The sequence below is a fragment of the Pseudorca crassidens genome, chromosome 2 (assembly GCF_039906515.1).
Source record: "Pseudorca crassidens isolate mPseCra1 chromosome 2, mPseCra1.hap1, whole genome shotgun sequence".
NCBI classification, from domain to species: domain Eukaryota; kingdom Metazoa; phylum Chordata; class Mammalia; order Artiodactyla; family Delphinidae; genus Pseudorca; species Pseudorca crassidens.
This window is the reverse complement of record NC_090297.1, coordinates 920,942-939,226: the sequence shown is the minus strand read 5'-3', so window position 1 is coordinate 939,226 and position 18,285 is coordinate 920,942. Positions and strand designations below refer to the sequence as shown.

General features: G+C 51.2%; 1 protein-coding gene and 1 long non-coding RNA gene across 5 annotated transcripts in view; both read left to right on the top strand.

Moving 5' to 3' along the window:
- The first annotated feature begins 12 nt into the window (after window positions 1–12).
- LOC137213735 (uncharacterized) lies at window positions 13–11,463 on the top strand. Its single transcript, XR_010938361.1, has 3 exons — window positions 13–2,277; window positions 3,598–3,683; window positions 3,862–11,463. It is a non-coding gene; the product is annotated as an uncharacterized lncRNA (long non-coding RNA).
- Window positions 11,464–12,483: 1,020 nt separating this feature from the next.
- Window positions 12,484–18,285, top strand: part of CFAP74 (cilia and flagella associated protein 74) — a 77,713-nt gene continuing 71,911 nt past the window's right edge. For 3 of the 4 annotated variants that reach the window (XM_067717736.1, XM_067717734.1, XM_067717737.1), the window contains exon 1: window positions 12,503–12,832. The gene's annotated coding sequence lies outside the window, so the exon portion shown is untranslated. Of the gene's footprint in view, window positions 12,833–18,285 lie in introns of all 4 variants that reach the window. The other variant, XM_067717735.1, reaches the window with a different exon arrangement.

The window sequence follows — 18,285 nt, the reverse complement described above, 5'->3', positions numbered from 1 at the left end:
CCCCCTCCAGCTCCGGCCGCCCCGCCTGCAGCTCCCCTCCCGCCTCCGCCACACCCCCGCGCCCCCGGCCGGGGGTCCGGCACTCCCCGTCCCAGCGCCGCTGCCCTTGCCAGCCGTAAAGGGTCCCTCCGCGCGTCTATCCGGGAGGCGACTCAGGCGCAGGACCCGCGTGGACGCGGCCTCTCGCTGCCGGCCAGGCGCCTGCGGACCGACGGGCGCGCCAGAACCTCGTCCCTGGGGCGGAGTCTGCGATGGGCTATTTGTGGGGGTCACGGGTCCTCGGGAGCTGGTTCGGGGGGAGGAGGGTGCCAGCGCCCCAGAAGCCTTCAGCTTCTACCGGGCGAGACGCCCCCCCCCCCCAGCACCGGCAGCTCCTTCCAAGACCCTGGCGCTTGCGCCTCGCCCACCCTCCGTCGGGTGGGCGGTGAGAGCAGGCGTGGTCGCTTCGCTGCCCGCAGGTCTGTGGTCAAACCCCGCTCTGGTCGCGGGGCGCAGTGACTTCTCTGCCTGGCGGGTCAGGCTCCATCACACCTGCCCGCAGGCCGACGGCTGGGCTCTGACGAGACGACACCCCTACCTCACCCCACCGCCACCCCCAGCGAACCACCAAGAAAGCCAAGGTCTCCGTATTCTCTACTGTGACTCCTCTGAACATAAAACTCTACACAGTTTCTCCAAAAAAGCTGACCACAAACTCTTCTCGTTTGGTCTCATTCATTCACTTCTGGACTCGGTACCAGTTCACGACCGAAAACGAACGTCTCATGAAAACACTTAAAAATGGGCAAACTGGTCCTGGAGTGGGTTGAGTCCTGTGCGTGACTGTTGACACTGGCCAGAGCAGGTGCGGGGCAGGCGATGGGGAGTGTAGAAAGAGCTTTGCTGGGGCTTCCCTGGTGGCGCAGTGGTTAAGAATCCACCTGCCAGTGCGGGGGACACGGGGTCGAGTCCTGGTCCGGGAAGATCCCACATGCCGCGGAGCAACTAGGCCCGCGAGCCACAACTACTGAGCCCATGTGCCACAACTACTGAAGCCTGTGTACCTAGAGCCCGTGCTCCGCAACAAGAGAAGCCCCCGCTCGCCACAACTAGAGAGAAAGCCCGCGCGCAGCAACAAAGACCCAACGCAGCCATAAATAAATAAACAAATAGGGCTTCCCTGGTGGCGCAGTGGTTGAGAGTCCGCCTGCCAATGCAGGGGACACGGGTTCGTGCCCCGGTCCGGGAAGATCCCACATGCCGGAGTGGCTGGGCCCGTGAGCCATGGCCGCTGAGCCTGCGCATCCGGAGCCTGTGCTCTGCAATGGGAGAGGCCACAACAGTGAGAGGCCCGCGTACCGCAAAATAAATAAATAAATAAATATACTAAAAAAAAGAAAAGAAAAGAAAGGGCTTTGCTGCTGGGAATTTCTAGCCCAATCCTGAGGGCCACAGATCAAGGGGGCTGGGTCTCAGCCTTCTTTCCTAGAGCCAGCAATGAGCTCTAAGACAGTCAGGCAGGTCCCAGCAAAAATGCCCCCCTGGAGGGTCCCCTGGCCCCTCGGGTGCGTCCTCTGGGTACGTGGAAGCACTGTCCTGCTGTGTGTGTGAGCGTGTGCTCTGGGCGTGTCTCCGGACACATTCCCATTTGTCCTCCTGCGCAGGCTTGATGGGAGGTTGAGGAGTTAACCCACAAGAAAGTGCGGAGAGTGGGGCCTGGCACGGCGTGAGGGCCTGGAGCCTCACGAGGGTTGTGTTCATTATTCTTCTGCTAGATTAGGATCTAGTCTGTCTGCTTCTCTAGAGCAGCCCTCGTGTCTAACAGCCTCTGGTGTACGATAGATGCTTAATAAATGCAGGGAAATTAGGCTCAGAGCCACCAAAAGCCGGCACAGCTGCTGTGGTCAGACCCCGAAGCGCTCGGGAGCACGCACAGCGCTCGCTCTCCTGTGTTTCAGGCCCAAGCTCTGGTCTCTGTGCTGGTCCAGGCTCCAGCGCTTTCTCTGGGTTCACTGTCACACTCTTTTCTTGGATCTGAGAAGATCCAGGTGCTGATAGCCTCTGAGAAATATTGCCGACCTTGAATCACTTGATTCAGTTGGTTCAGGGTGAACCAGATTATTGCCATTTTCCACACCCTCGTCTGCTATCTGAGGCCCAGCATTAGTACTGAGCTTCGCTGGAGGACTCCCATACAGGCCTCTCAGCCGCAGCCCTGGGCGCTGCGTACCATCGAATCACCTTTCCTTCCTCGAGCCCTGGAGAGAAGCACGTTTCAAAGCCAGGACAGAGAAAGAGGTAAGGAAGCGACCTGCACGCCCGGGGGACCCGTGATACCGCCCATCCTTCACAGCTTCCTCTAGGATGCCCGGCTGTTCACTGACCTCAAATCAAAATGCTTAATTTCTTCCCCAGAGTCTGCAAGCTTTATTTTAGTTCTGTTTTGTTGCTAGTTGGCTTCAGTTTGGATCTCAAGAATGGGCATTTTCCTTTTTCCTTCCTCGAGTGTTTTGAGAATTAGCTTGTCGCACTCCTGAGCCTCGGTCGCATTCCCCTGATGTGTCACTAGTCGGTCTCGGGGCCCTCATCTTCCGCTCCACCCAGACAAGCTCCAGCCGTCCCAGGATGGGGAGAAGCCTATGTGGGGCAGCCCCACCGAAGGTCCACTTCTCCCCTCCCTTTGATAACTCAGGAAATGCCCCCAGAGTCAGAGCTCTGGTACCAGTCCCTGTCTTGCTCCTAACTGACCGTGTGGCCTCAGGGAAGTAATTTCTCCTGACTTTGTTTTATGCATTTGCCAGAGGAGAAGCTGAGGAGTGATGGGTTTCCTGGGTACCGGAAGTCCCCAAGGCTGAAGCCCATTACAGAGGATCTCATGGGCTGTCTTCACTGAAGACAACAGTCTAACTTGTAGGTGCTCAGGTCCCCCCTTCTGTGGAAAACAGTGTAGGTGATTCCCCATCTTTATTCCACACCTGTGATTTTTTGGGGGGAAGGCAGAACCCCACCCTCCAAGTGTGACTTTGCTGAAACTTTCCAAATCAATCAGATGAAGGGCCTCTGTCCATTTCAGGTGAGGTCTGTGCTCTTCACCCAGATACAGACAGCCCCACCCCGCTGGCCTGGCACTGAGAGCACGGGCCAGGGGACCTGGCGCTAGAGCCTGGGTACAGGGATGAACAGGAAGCCCGAAATTCCACCCTGGGGCGTTTGGTCCCTGGAGGTCTACTTAACTCGTCCACTCGCTCCCCTTCCTCTTATTTCACGGGTAACACGGCTTCTCCGGTGGACGATCCATGCAGAGCCCTCTGGTTACGGGCTCAGGGCAGCGGCTGCTGTACCTTCCTCCTGTTTAGTGCAGGAAGGCGTTATGCTCTCCCCACGTGGCACTGAGCAGGGCCATCACACGTTCAGCCCTGGAAGGTACAGACACCCTACTTCTGTGGTTGTCCCCCGGAGTCACCACCTCAACACTTCCCTGGGTAACAACGCCCTAGGCAGAACCTAGGGAGCTGCAAGGTGTGGTTGGTGCGTGTACTGGACTCGTGAGATCATCAGCCTGCTGTCTTTTCTGCCTGTTTCCTTTGGGTAATGCTTTGCCGCATGCTCACGACATAGGGGAAGGGACGGCACCGAGTCCAAAGCTTGGGCAGAGAGCTGGCCTGAATCCATTGCAGCAGGAGGACGGGCCCCAGGAGGTACAGGTGAGTCACAGGGACTCAGGAGGGGAAACTGCACCAGCTAATTTTAAAATCCCTGCTTCATATATTTGTGAGGTTGTTTTATTATTTTCCTGGGAAAATGCACCAGAGAAAATGGCAGTGACACAGAAAAATTTTCTTCATCTTATCAGAGTGTAATTATTAATCCCATGATTTCCAGATGGAATCCATTCATTTGGAGAAGCAGAGGCAACTTAGCAGAAAGGGTCACATGCAAAACCCCTGCAGCGGGCCGAGGTCAACTGTCCGCTCAAACAAAGGGTGCGCTGGGCATGGGGCTGCGTCTCGAGGCTGGTTTTGGTAACCAAGGCCCTGAGAACCAATAAACACCCGAACTTGGCCACTTAGAGAATTTTTCTCCATGAGGTAGATAGACGTCCAAGTACAATTGCTCACGTGTAATGAGGAGAAGACAGAATTCTAGTCTCGTATTTTATGTTTTCAAAGCGACAATTTGAATTCCTCCATGTGACGGAAAATGCTATGCGCAGATTAACGCACCGAACAAAGGGCCGCCTGTCAAGTGAGAAAGACTCTCCTTTAGGCGCCAGCGCGACTGAATCGACTGACGTGAAAGTCCTGAAGGGGCTGCTGGCACAGGGTCCCCATGGTGGCCGGGCGGCCCTGCTCCCACGGCTCCCCAGGACTCTCTCTGGTCTGATGAGCTGATCCTCTGGGCAGGATGCTGGAGTAGTAACAGCAGGAGATTTGCTGTAATCTTTTTCACGTTCGATATTTGCATACTTTGATTAAACTTCCTTAAGAAAGGCCCCGACACAGGTCAATATGCGTTTAGCCAGTATGTGTGGAATTATTCATCCTACTCTGTGCCAAGTACTGGTCCAGACGTTGGGCGTGAATAAGATATAAAAGGTTCCCGTCCCCAGTGGCCTCAACTTCTGGGAGGAAGATCCTGGACAATCAGTGGGTAAACAAACAAAAGAGACCATTTCAAGTGTAACCTCAGCAAGACAACAATCATGGGGAATACCTGTGGGGACGGGCACTGTACACAGGGTGGGCGGGAAGACCTTTGTGAGGGGCAACATCTGAGCTGAGGTTTGGATTCCATTCTGTCCCTTCTGGAGGAAAAGCCAGCCCCACCAAGAGCCAGGTAAGTGTTCAGGGCAGAGAACGGAATGTGCAAAGGCCCTGAGGCAGGAGTGAACTGGCCAGTCCAGACAGGAGCAAGGCCAGGCCCGAGTGGCCGTGAGGGAGGGAGGGAGGGTAGCAGAGTGAGGCAGGCAGAAGCCAGGTCACGTGTGGTCCAGTAGGTGCGGACTGATGTCTGTGTTCAGCTTATTTTTAATTAATTAATTGGCTGTGTTGGGTCGTCGTTGCTGCACACAGGCTTTCTCTAGCTGCGGCGAGTGGGGCTACTCTTCTTCGCGGTGCGCAGGCTTCTCGTCGCGGTGGCTTCTCTTGTTGCGGAGCACGGGCTCTAGGCGCGTGGGCTTCAGTAGTTGCAGCATGTGGGCTCAGTAGTTGTGGCGCACAGGTTTAGTTGCTCCGCGGCATGTGGGATCTTGCTGGACCAGGGCTCGAACCCATGTCCCCGGCTTTGGCAGGTGGCCTCTTAACCACTGCGCCACCAGGGAAGCCACCAGCTTATTTTTAATGAGCTTTATAGAAATACAGTTTACATACAATAAAATTCACTAATTTAACTATACAATTTGATGGCTTTGATATACACGGAGCGTTGTATAACCACCACTGAAATCACGACATTGCCCATTTGCTCCACCTTAAAAGTTCCCTCCTGCCCCTTTGCAGTCCCCCGAGGAGGTGACTGCACCCCAGCCCTGGGCCCAGGTGACCACAGGTGTCTGCTTCCTATCCCTACAGTTTTGCCTTTTCTGGAGTCTCACAGGGTGATGCTGGTGCAGACGCCTTCTCACTTCCCATCCAGTGACCCCTGCCCCCTGCCGCAGCCCCCTAGCCGCACGTGCTCTGCCCCTCGAGACTTGCTCCAACACGTTCAGGTCAACAAGGTTTGGGTTAGTTTTCTTTCTTTCCTTCCTTTATTTTCAAGTTCCTCTGTCTTTGGTTTGTCACAGGAAGCTGGGTGGCGTTTCTCCGCTGCTCTGTAGGGAAAGTGTGTCTTTCTCTGGGGGTTTGAAGAGCGTTTCTCTGTTTCTCATTTGCATCCATTTGATTAGTTTGAGTCTTGGTGTAAATTGTCTTGTATTTATTCTGCTTGAGCATCTAGGGTCTGTGGGCTTAGAGTTTTCATCAAATTTAGAAGATTTGCAGCCGCTTTCACGTGCGTTTCAGCCTCCTCTGGCTCCTCAAGGCATTAAACCCCACATCCCAAGAGAAAGGCCCTCGTAGCCTCTCCCTGTCACAGGCTCGGGTTTGGCCCCGCTGCTCAGCCGCCCCTCCCCATGGCCGGGTCGAGGTGCTCACTCGTGCAAGTCCTTGGCATTTAGCCCCTTCCTCTCCTCCCAGGCTCACGTGTACCCGATGAGGCTGCAACTTACCCCTAGTCACCAGCCTGGCAGCCAGGGGAGGCGTGGGACAGAGGCTGAGCAGGGCCCTGATGCCTTGCTGGGGAGACCTCCAGGGTGTCCTTCCAGATGCGGGGAGTGCTGGCTCCCCTTAGGGAGACGTGAGCCACCTTTGCCGCCTCTGAAGTTTCAGAGCAGCCTGGGAAGCCAAAATCCCTGGGGCCTCCACCCAGATATCCCGCCCTATGTGTCAAGATTGCCCACCTGCCCTCGGTCCCAGAACCTGCCCTTGGCCCCCGGACCCGCCCTTGAACCCAGGACCCTGCCCTTGGCCCGTGGACCTGCCCTTGGTCCCAGGACCTGATCTTGGCACAGCGAAGCTACCTTGGCTTGGACTCCAACACCTCTGAATCTCAGCATCTCTAGTCTGTCCTCGTCCTGCTTCCATCACCTCCTTTTCTCCAGAGAAGGAGGTAAGAGCCTCTTGATAAACTACCAAGCAGCTCTGGCCTTCACTCTTAGTTTTTTGGGGTTTTTTTTCTTTTTCATTATTTTTAATTTGAGAAGTTCTTTTCTGTCAAATAATACAATTATGTGTTATAATCATCATGGTTTAGATACTGTTTTGCTTTCAATTTGAAATTTTTTATTGAGGTATGACTGACATACGTACATATTTCAGGTGTACGACATAATGATTCCGTGTTTGTGTATACAGCAGACCCTTGAACAACGTGGGGCTCGGAAACCCCGGGTTAACTTACAGCTGCCCCACCTCAGCCGCGGCTCCGCGGCTCCTGCAGTACTGGAGTGCAGGTATTTACTGAAAAACATCCATGCATGAGTGGGCCAAACGCTTCAAACCACGTTGCCCAAGGGTCGCCTGTATTGCAGAATCATCACCACAATAACCTAGGTAACCACCATCACAGCATAGTCATGGGAATTTTTTTCTTCTGATGAGAACTTCAAAGACCTACTCTCTTAGCAGCTTTCACATATGCAACACGGTGTTATTAACTATAGTCGCCGTGCTGTGCATCACATCCCCACGATTTATTTCTCTTATAACTAGACGTCTGTACCTTTTGATTCTTTTATGCATTTCACCCAGCCCCGCCCCCGCCTCTGGAAGCCACCCATCTGTTCTCCGTATCTATGAGTTTGGATTTTTTGTTTGCTTCCTTCTTTGTCTTTTGGGTTTTGTTGTTGTTGTTTGTTTGCTTTTTGTTTTGTTTTTTGGGTTTTTTTATTGTTGGTGGTGGTGGGTTTTTCTGCTTTTTGGGGTTTTTTTTTTTAGCTACCACACGTGAGATTATACACTATTTGTCTTTCTCTGTCTGACTTATTTCACTTAGCATAATGCCCTCAAGGCTCCTCCATGTTGTCGCAGATGGCAAGATTTCACTTTAAAAAATTTTTTTTACTATTTTTTAATTTATTTTTATAATTTATTTATTTTAATTTATTTGTTTTTTGCTGAGTTGGGTCTTCGTTGCTGCACGCGGGCTTTCTCTAGTTGCAGCGAGTGGGAGTTACTCTCCATTGTGATGCGCGGGCTTCTCATTGCGGTGGCTTCTCTCGTTGCGGAGCACGGGCTCTAGGCAGGTGGGCTCAGTAGTTGTGGCTCGCGGGCCCTAGAGCGCAGGCTCAGTAGTTGTGGCGCACGGGCTTAGTTGCTCTGCAGCAGGTGGGATCTTCCCGGACCAGGGCCCGAACCCGTGTCCCCTGCATTGGCAGGCAGATTCTTAACCACTGCGCCACCAGGGAAGCCCCCCATCACATCTTCTTTATCCATTCATCCACTGATGGACACTTAGGTTGGTTCCATGTCTTAGCTCTTGTGAATAATGCTGCAGTGAACATGGGGGTGCAGATGTCTTTTTGGGTTAGTGTTTTCATTTTCTTTGGGTAAATACCCAGAAGTGGAATTGCTGGATCACATGGTAGTTCTATTTTTAATCTTCTGAGGAAACTCCATGTTGTTTTCCACAGCAGCTGTTTCAATTTACGTTCCCACCAACAGTGCACGAGGGCTCCCTATTCTCCACACCTTCCGCAGCACTTGCTATTTCTTGTCTTTTGGGGAACAGTCATTCTAACAGGTGCGATTTGCATTTCCGTGACTATTATCGATGTGGAGCAGCTTTTCATGTGCCTATTGTGTGTCTTCTTTGGAAAAACGTCTATTCAGATCCTCTGCCCTTTTTTTGTTGTTGTTGTTGCGGTACGCGGGCCCCTCACTGCTGTGGCCTCTCCCGTTGCGGAGCACAGGCTCCGGACGCGCAGGCTCAGCGGCCATGGCTCACGGGCCCAGCTGCTCCGTGGCACGTGGGATCCTCCCGGACCGGGGCACGAACCCGTGTCCCCTGCATCGGCAGGCGGACTCTCAGCCACTGAGCCACCAGGGAAGCCCCCCATTTTTTAATTGGATTGTCTGGGGTTCTTTTTACTACTGAGTTGTATGAGTTCTTTATATATTTTGGGTTATTAACCCCTTATCAAATGTATGATTTACAAATATTTTTTCCTGTTCCATAGGTTGCCTTTTCATTTTGTTGACAGTTTCCTTTGCTGTGCAGAAGCTTTTTAGTTTGATGTAGCCCCCTTTGTTTAATTTTGCTTTTGTTGCCTTTGCTTTTGGTGTCAACACACTTAGTTTCAATTGTTGGTTAAGCGTCTCCAGCTTTTCCTACCCCCTCAATGCAACGCAGTAACAGCCAGATCATTGTACTGTTGCCCCCCACAAACACACACTCTCCTCCATCATTGTACCAGCCACCTTCTCCCAATTTGTTATTGGTGGAAGTTTACCAGCAGACTGCCACCTTGTTCCGGGCATCCACATGTTACCCAGGATGGGCTCCTCCTTGCCAGCTGGACAGTGAGTGATCAGGTTACAAATCCCCATCATGCCATCTGCTTTCTGAGACCATTCCTGGTGCCAGCTGTGTCCGTCTGGGTCCTCCCGTAAGCAGACCGTGAGAGGGAATTAGGAATGCAAAAGATTTATTGGAGGCTCATGCCTATGAAAGATCAAGGGGAGGAAGTGGGATTGGGCCGAGAAGGCCTTCATTCCGCAATCCTGATCTGACACCTGTGGATGGAAAGAGGGGGAAAGCAAGACTGAGCAGGAGAACTGAACTCTAATGTAAACCTGACAAGGTTTTGGCCAGCGCAGAGGGGGTATGGAAGGGCTCTGGAGCAGAGGCTGTGCGTTAGAGAGTCTCATGCCGGGGGAGGTGTCGGGCCCAGATGCCAGCCAGAGAGAGAGTGGGATCTGCTCAAACCCCGTCCAACTACAGCACTGCAACTGGAGGTGGGTCGCCAGCTGCCACTCTTCACAGCTACATGCACCTCCTTTCTGGAAGGGAGATCACAGGGGGCTCCCCCATGGCTGCTAGGAAGTTGTCAGAATAGTAACTTAGTATCCTAGCATCCTCCAAAGATGACCGATGAGGACTCTATGTTTAGAATGAGCTCATGGATATTAGCGTATTTGATGTGCTTCAATCCTTTGTAAACAGTTTCTTTTCTTTTCTTTTTTGGCCTTGGATTGCTGCGGGATCTCCCCTACCCTTGGATACTCAAAATTGTCCCTACTTTGACCGGCGGGAGCCCTGCAAGTTGGCTAATGAATCCTCCGACACAGCACTAGGATCGTTGATAATTTCCTCACTTTCTGTCGGTAAAGATGCTCCAGGATCGTCTTGGACGTTTTCTGCCTCAGATCTGGAATCAGCCGTTTTTTTCTAGGAAGCTCCGTTTTCTTTCTTCGTGGGAAACGGCGTGTAGGGACAACAGCCTGGGTGCCAAGAGTGCTCATCCCTGCTGGACGGGTGATTGTGTTGACACCAGTGCTGTCCCAGACGGTGACGGGCACTTTCTAAACCTGTGGCACCTAACACAGCAGCTGTGAGCCGCACAGGGCTTCTGCCGCTGAGGAATGGAATTTTTAATTTTATCTAATTAAAATGTTTTTACTGTGGTGAAATATACAGCAGTTAGATTTTACCATCGTAACCACTTTTAAGTGCACAGTTCAGCAGCGTTAGACACATTCACATTGCTGTGCGACGGGCACCACCCTCCATCTCCAGAACTCCTTTATCTTCCCAGACTGAAGCTCTGTCCCCACTAAACACTCACCCCAGATTTCACCACGCCAGCCCCAGCCCCTGGCAACCACCAGTCTACCTTCTGCCTCTATAGATTTGACTATGCACCTCACGTGAGTGAGATCAAATATTTGTCCTTTCGTGGCCGCCTTATTTCACTCAGTATCGTGTCTCCAAGGTTCACACATTTTGTAGCAGGTGTCAGAATGTCATCCCTCTCAGAGGCACAATAATACTCGACTGTATGTATCTATCACATTTTGTTTATCCATTCATCCACTGATGAACATTTTGGTTGTTTCCGCCTGGCTGTTGTGAATAATGCTGCTGTGAACATGGGTGTACGAATATGCGTTCAGGTATTTAATTTTAATTAATTTAAATAGCCACATGTGTCCAGTGGCTACCATATTGATGGTTCTAGACCTTCTCAGTGGACAGAGCTAAGAAATGTATTTTAAAAGAAAAATTTATATTAATTCATACTAATATTTCACATCCAAATCCAATATTACTGGTTTTTCCACTTTTTATGTTTCTATCTCTTCGCCCAAATGAAAATATTGGTTCCTAATATTACTATACTACTTTTTTGTTTTACCCCACTTTGGATAATTCCAGAATAACAATATCAATGTTATAACAAAGACCCGGATTACTGCAAACCATTGTATAGTTTATAGTCTACTAGGTATGCACAAACTGTTGGGTTTTAAAGCCACTTGAAATTATCCTTTTCTGTTGGTTAAGCCACCAAACTGACATAGAGTTAGGTTCTTATTTTTATTATTATTTTGTCTTCAACTCTTTTCTTTGTTTTTTGTCTTCTGTCTTATTTTGGGTTTTATAATTACACAGTTCCATAGCCAACTGTACAAGCACATTTAGAGAAATCTGGTTTCTACTACTGACCCTCCTGCCCCTGGTCAGTAACCATTTTTACGTTACTTTATAATGTAAGAAAATAAGCAAGTATATTCTTATTGCACCTGCCCCTTCTTAGATAAAATACTGTACCCACTGTCCTGCATCTTGATGTTTTTCCCTTAACGGTATGTTCTGGCAATCACTCCAGGGCGGAACATAGAAACAGTCCTTTCCCAGCCCTTCCGCTGTGCGGCTGCACCTCACCCAGCTCTCACTGGTGGACACGGGGCTCTTTTCAGTCTTCCGCTGCCCTTTTCTTTAGTAGAAAGCGCCTTAATCATTCATATGGACAGGCTCAGAGAAGCAAAGCTGACAAGAAGAAGCTCCGTAATTCGGGTGGGGTGGGGAAGAGAAGAATAATTTCTCTTAGAAAAACTGCCCTGGGCTCATATGGTGACTCAGGTCTGTTCCTCGGTCCAGAAGGGAAAGGCCTGGGCACCGTTGCAGGGGAATGAAGGCAGAGGTAACTGCTGTCACCTGGGTAAAGTCCACAGCTCTCAGAGATGCTGCGCTTTTCACGAGGCTTGATGGCTCTGATGGATCTCACCATCCCAGGATGAAACTAAGGGACTTCCTGGGCCCCACTGTGGCATCAGGAAACACTAGTCAAAGCCAGCCAGTGGCCAGCAGGGCCAGCGGCCCTGCAAGTCACATGCAGGTGGGATGCTGGAAGGCGCGGGGCCCTGCAAGGACGGGGGATACGCGGACTCACTCGGGGACCCAGGGCCCGGCACTGAGTGCACTGGCGAGAAGGACCCTTCTTCACATCCCTGCATCTCAGCCGCAAACACACGCCCCTCTGGGCCCGGGCAGGGCTGGGGACTGGAGAATGCGCGGGGAAAGCTCAGTTCAGCTCCAGCCCAGTGTGCCATATTGTGCCAAGTCTCTCATCTCGAAAAGAAAAGTGAGGAACCCCGATTTTATGTGAACTCTCCTGTTTTTAAAATTGACAACTAATCCGAAATTCGACCGGCTTGGCCCAAACCAGGGGAGGCAGCCTGGCGCGCCGTTCGGTCCACCGAGCAGCGCTGGTCTCCTCCGCCACGGCCTGGGTGCCCCCGCGACCCTCCGCTCGCGGCCTCGGCCTCGGCCAGCGCCCGGTCCCCGCGACCCGGAGCTGCGCGCCCCCGCCTCCCTCCCGCGCTCGGGGCGCAAGTGGCCGCCTCGGCCTCACTGCGCCTGCGCAGGGGGCGCGCCGCCGGACCGAGCCATCGCGCGAGCGGGGAAGGGGGGCGCGGGCACCCCCACACCGCGGTGGAGCCGTCCGTTGCCATGGAGCTGCCCGCTCCAAACCGCGCAGCCAGCCGCAGCCGAGCAGCTTCTCCGCCCGGAGCGCGCGCCCTTCGTACCCCGGCGGGTCTGAGGAGAGGTGGGTCCGTTGGCCCCGGAGCCTGGGGCTGGGTCGAGGACTTTAGCCGCCCCCTCAGGCACAAATCAGCGCCTTCATCGTGGAAGTTCTGCCCAAGAACTAAGTGCTAGTGCGGGGAGTGGGGGTCGCCCCTGGCCGGTCTCAGGGACCCCAGCGTGCCGTGAAGCTTGGGTTCTGAGCTCTGCTCCGGCTCCGCGCGGACGTTGCGATGTTGTCCTTTCACATCTAGGACACCGTTGAGCAAAACTCGAGGGCTCAGCCCGGCTGGTAAGAAGAGGGGACGCTGAGGGTCCGGGCAGAGGAAAGGAATTCCGAGGTCATCTCAGTTTGGTTTTTAATGGTTACCTGTTTCTGGAAATCTCTATTATTTGTTTCCGTCGTTTTACGTGCTCACATTATGTATCTGACAAACACTCCTTGACCATCTGCCGTGAGCCAAGTACTGAAGCAGGTGATGGGCGGACCGGCTCTGGTACCCACAGTCCAAAGAATTCCCTGATGGGTTATCCCTGTAGACCGATGGCGAGTACACTCACAGGTACTGCTGAAGGACTGGTTATAAAGCCAGCATCACTAGTCACTACCCAAGTCCAGAAATTGAACCTGGTCAGCACCCCAAGTCAACCTACCCCGCCCATGCCCCACGCAGACCCTTCCCCGGTGACCATAGCCTGACTTTCTGATTCTAATTTCCTTGATTTTCTTTAGTTTTACCGTTTGTAAACAATATTGTTTCACCTGTTTTTAAACCTTATATAAATGGGAAAATGCTGTATATATTCTTTTTTAATGTTTGAAACAATCCCAAATTTATGTAGAAGTTGCAAGTTCAACATAAAAAACGTGTTTCCTGGAGCAGTTGAGGATAAGTTGCCTGCGTGATGCGCTGTCACCTCCAGATACTTTCGTGTGCATTTCCTACACATAAGGACAATCTCCAGCATAACCACACACGACCATCAAAGACCCATAAAGTCACAAACCCGAGAGGGTCCGGTCTGGGACCCCCCACTGCACTGAGCAGTCATCGTGGTGCTTTAGTCTCCTTCATTCCAGAACATTCACCAGGCTTTCCTTGGCTTCGTGACCCTGACACTTTTGAAGGTTTAGGCCAGTGACTTTGTAGAAAGCCCCTCTGGGTTTGTCTGATGTTTCCTCGTGATCAGATTCCCATTATGCGTCTTTGGCAGGGAAGCCACAGAAGTGAGGCCACGTGTCGCTCTCTGCTCGTTCCATCCCGTCAGGTGGCTCACAGTGGTCCATTTGTCACATTAGTGACGAGTTTGCTTTGATCACTTGATGAAGGTGGTATCTGCCAGCATCTCGCCTGGGAAGTTGCCTTGCCCTTTGTAACTGACGAGTATTTTGTTGGGCAGTACTTTGAGGCTCTGAAGCTATGTCATCCCTCCAGGGCTTGAGCCAGTGGCGCACACAGTGGACACCTACCCCCTCCCCCCGCCCCCCGCTCGGGCTCTCATACCCGACACTGGACTGACTGCCTTCCTCCACTCAGGCTCTGTCACCCAGTCTGGGCCACTGTGGACCCTGTTTCACAGGCCCACCTGGGGCGGAAGGGGAAGAAGAAAGGCAGCCTGTGCTTGTGTCTTCCTCCCTCTCGGTTGTGTGTAAGAGCCTTATCCACACTGCTGCACGAGCTGTGGGTCGTCACCTCCATCACAGCTGGCTCGCCACGGTGCGGATCTCACAGTCGTTTTGCTGCCGATGGCTGTGGGTTGTTTCCGTAGTTACTGCTCTTACGAACACTGCTCTCTGGGGTCTCGTTATGGCTCCTGGTATCTATGTGTGTTAGGAGTGGAATTGTGTCTCCTCAAAAAAGAGATATGTTGACATCCTAACCCCCCGTATCTCAGAATATGACCTCATTTGGAAATTGGGTCATTGGGGATGTAATTGGTTAAGACGATGTCATACTGGAGGAAGGTGGCCCCTCCTCCAATATGACAGACATCTTTATAAACGGGAATTTGGACGTAGACACGCACACAGGGAGACTGTCACATGGATTGGAGTTACGCTGCCACAAGCCCGGGAACCAGAAGCTAGCAGAGAAGTCTGGAATAGTTCCTCCCCTAGCACTTCAGTGGGAGTTGGCACCTTGATTTCAGATTTCTGGCCTCCGGAACTATGAGAAAATACTTCTGTGTTGTTCTAAGACAGCCAGTTTGTGGTACTTTGTTACGGCATCCCCAGGAAACTAATACAGCATCTAAGTTTCTGTAGGGTAAACGCCTAGGAGAGGAATTGCTGAGTCAGAGGGCGTGGTAGACAGAATAATGGCCCCCGGAGACCGCCGTGTCCTGACCCTTGGAACCCGTGAATGTGTTAGGTTACAGGCACTGGGAATGTAGGTTGTTGGTCAGCTGACTCTGAGATGGGAGATAGTGCTGGGTTATCCCGGTGAGCCCAGTGCACCTAGAAGGGCCCTCCTAGTGGGGAGGGAGGCGGAGGGGAGCCAGAAAGAAAGCAGCCCGAGAAAGACCACCTGACAGTAGGGGCTTTGAAGTTGGTAGGATGGGGCCTTGGCCGAGGCACGCGGGTGACCTCTAGAAACTGGAAAAGGCAAGAAAATGGACCCTCCCCCAGAGCCTCCGGACAGGAAGGCAGCCCTGCCGACACCTCGATTTTAGCCCAGTGGGGCTCATTTCAGACTCCTGACCTCCGGAACTGTAAGATGACACACCTGTGCTAAGTCCCTGAGTGTGCGGCAATTTCCTGCGGCAGCAATAGGATACCAGTGCAGAGGGCGTGTATATACTTAACTACGATACGATGCTGAGCTCTTCTCAAAGCACCTGTCCCGGTTTTCCCTCCCACCGTTAGGGCGTGCGCCTCCCCACTGCTTCGTGTCCTTTGTGCCACCTGGTATACTCAGGCTCGGAAGGTGTTACCGAGTCTGACGGCTGTGTAACAATAGTATGTGGCTTTACTCTGCATCTCCTTGATTACAAATGAGGTTGAGCAGCCCTTTTTGGTTTATCACCAAGAAACAGTTCATCATCTGGCCAGGACTCTGTTAAGAGTTACAGGGAGCACTATTACTAATGCCAGGAAGACAGGCATGAATCCAGCCATCTGAACGTCCTTTATTGTAACCCGCCTGTCATGGCCTCGCCGTTTTGCTGTTGGGCTGCCCACCTTCTCTGTTGAGCCGACGATGTTCCTTGCATGTCTTGATGGTAAACCTTTTGGGAAATGTGCTGCGTTTATCTTCTAATCTGTAGTGTTTCTTAAACCCTCCTTAGGGTGTCACCTGAACCAAAGTTTTTAAGTGTACGAGACTCTGCCAGCTTTTCGTCTTGTGACTTAATGTTTTTGATGTCTTGTTTAGGAAAACCTGAAGGCATGAAGGCCCCTCCGCCTTCACCGTAGCAGCTTTGCTCTTCACCTGTGAGGCTTTGGCCCCCAAGGAACTGATTTCCGGGGTGGACACGCAGCTTCTTAGCATGTGGACTGAGATGTGCATTCCCTGCCCGCCGCTTGCACACGTGTGCACACGCTGCCCTGTCGGAGTTTGGGGGGTTTTTAATGCCTCTGTGGAGCAATTTGGAGAGAACTGGCATCCTGACAGCATTGAGTGTCCATTACGTGAACATGCACCTCTCCATTGATTTATTTATATTGGTTTTATTCTTTTTTAGGTTTTTGTTATGGACAATTTCAAACTCACCACGTAGTGGTCCTATGAACTGTCGGGCGCCGAGCCCCCCTTCAGTGGTCACCAGAATCGAGTCAATCCTGGAGTTTCTACTGCTTCTCACTTGTAGCGCTTGGCTGATGTAGTTCAGAGAAAACCCCAGGTGTAATAGTTCACCCATAAACTCTTTTTTTTTTTTTGTGGTACACGGGCCTCTCACTGTTGTGGCCTCTCCCGTTGCGGAGCACAGGCTCCGGACACGCAGGCTCAGCGGCCATGGCTCATGGGCCCAGCCGCTCCGCGGCATGTGGGATCCTCCCGGACCAGGGCACGAACCCGTGTCCCCTGCATCGGCAGGCGGACTCTCAACCACTGCGCCACCAGGGAAGCCCCACCCGTAAACTGTTTAGTACACAATTCTAACTGAAAAGAACTTATTTTTAGCATAACCACAAATTCATTATCAACCCCAGCCGAGTTAACATTGATTTCTTAATAAAATCTAATACCACTTGGTGTTCATTTTCCCACGTTACCTCAGAAATGTCTTCTACAGTTTCTCGCTTGACTCAGGTTCCAAACCAGAACCCCCCCTTGCATGCGGTTGACTTGTCTCTCACGGCTTTTACATTCAGAACAGCTCCGCTTCCCTTTCCCCCCACGGCATCCATTTGTTGAAGAACCTGGGTCATTGACTCCACTTATCCTTTCTTTAGGTCTCACTTCACGTCGCCTGACGGGGACGGGGCTTCATCATTTCTCATCGGGGGTCCTACTCCCTTTTTCTTGTATTTATTCCCAAGTACTTCATATTTATTGGTGAAATTGTAAATAAGTTTTCCAAATCTTGCTTTCTCATTATTTGTTCTGATAAATAGGAATATCATTGATTTTTATTACCGAATTTATATCTAGCAACATTACTAAATTGTCTCGATAACATTAACAATTTATCTCTGTACTCATTTGGACTTTCTACATGCACAATCGTGTTATCTGAAAACAACTGTCTCCCCTTCCACTCCTCATGCCTTGTACTTCTTTCTTCTCTCCTTGTTCCAGTCAGGAGACCCAGTGGCTTCAGAGAGCATCCTTGTTTTGTTCTCAGTCTTAAAGGAAATGCTTTTAACGTTTATGATTTTTTTTCTTTTGGCCACGCCGAGCGGCTTGCGGGGACGATCCAAGCCACACCCCCTGCAGTGGAAGCACGGAGTCTTAACCGCTGGACCGCCAGGGAAGTCTTAATAATGTTATGATTAAGTATGACGCTTCCTGTGGATTATTGTTGGCAAACATTCTTTATCACATTAAAGAAGTCTAACGCCAGTTTGCTACATTTTTAAAAAGTGTAAGTGGGATGTTGAATTTCATCAATGTCTTTTCCTGCATTGAGTCAATTGTATATTTCTCTTCTCTGGTCTGCTCGTGTGGTGAGTTGACTTGATTTCTAGTGCTAAGCAAGTCCGTCTTCGTCGTGATGTGTCATCCTGTCTACGTGTTGCTGGCTTTAGCCAGGTGGTACTTCACCTCAAGAGTGAGGCTGGTCTGTGGTTTTCCTTTCCCTGTTGTCACCACCAGGCTCTCGTAGCAAAAGTTAAGTGATTCCACGAAACAAACCAGGGAGTGGACCTTCTGGTTCTCTTTCCTGGAAGAAAGTGTGTGAAACTGGAACATTTTGAACCTCAAATATTTCATGGACATTGATAGGGAAGCCTCAGAGCCTAGAGTTTTCTTGGTGGGAACATATTTGACTTTTTTTTAAAATTTTTTTTTAATGTTTGTTTATTTATTTTTCTTATTAGTCATCCATTTTATACACATTAGTGTATACATGTCAATCCCAATCTCCCAATTCATCACACTGCCACCCCCGCCACTTTCCCCCCTTGGTGTCCATACGTTTGTTCTCTACATCTGTGTCTCAATTTCTGCCTGCAAACTGGTTCATCTGTACCACTTTTCTAGGTTCCACATATATGTGTCAATATACAATATTTGTTTTTCTCTTTCTGACTTACTTCACTCTGTATGACAGTCTCTAGATGCATCCACGTCTCTACAAATG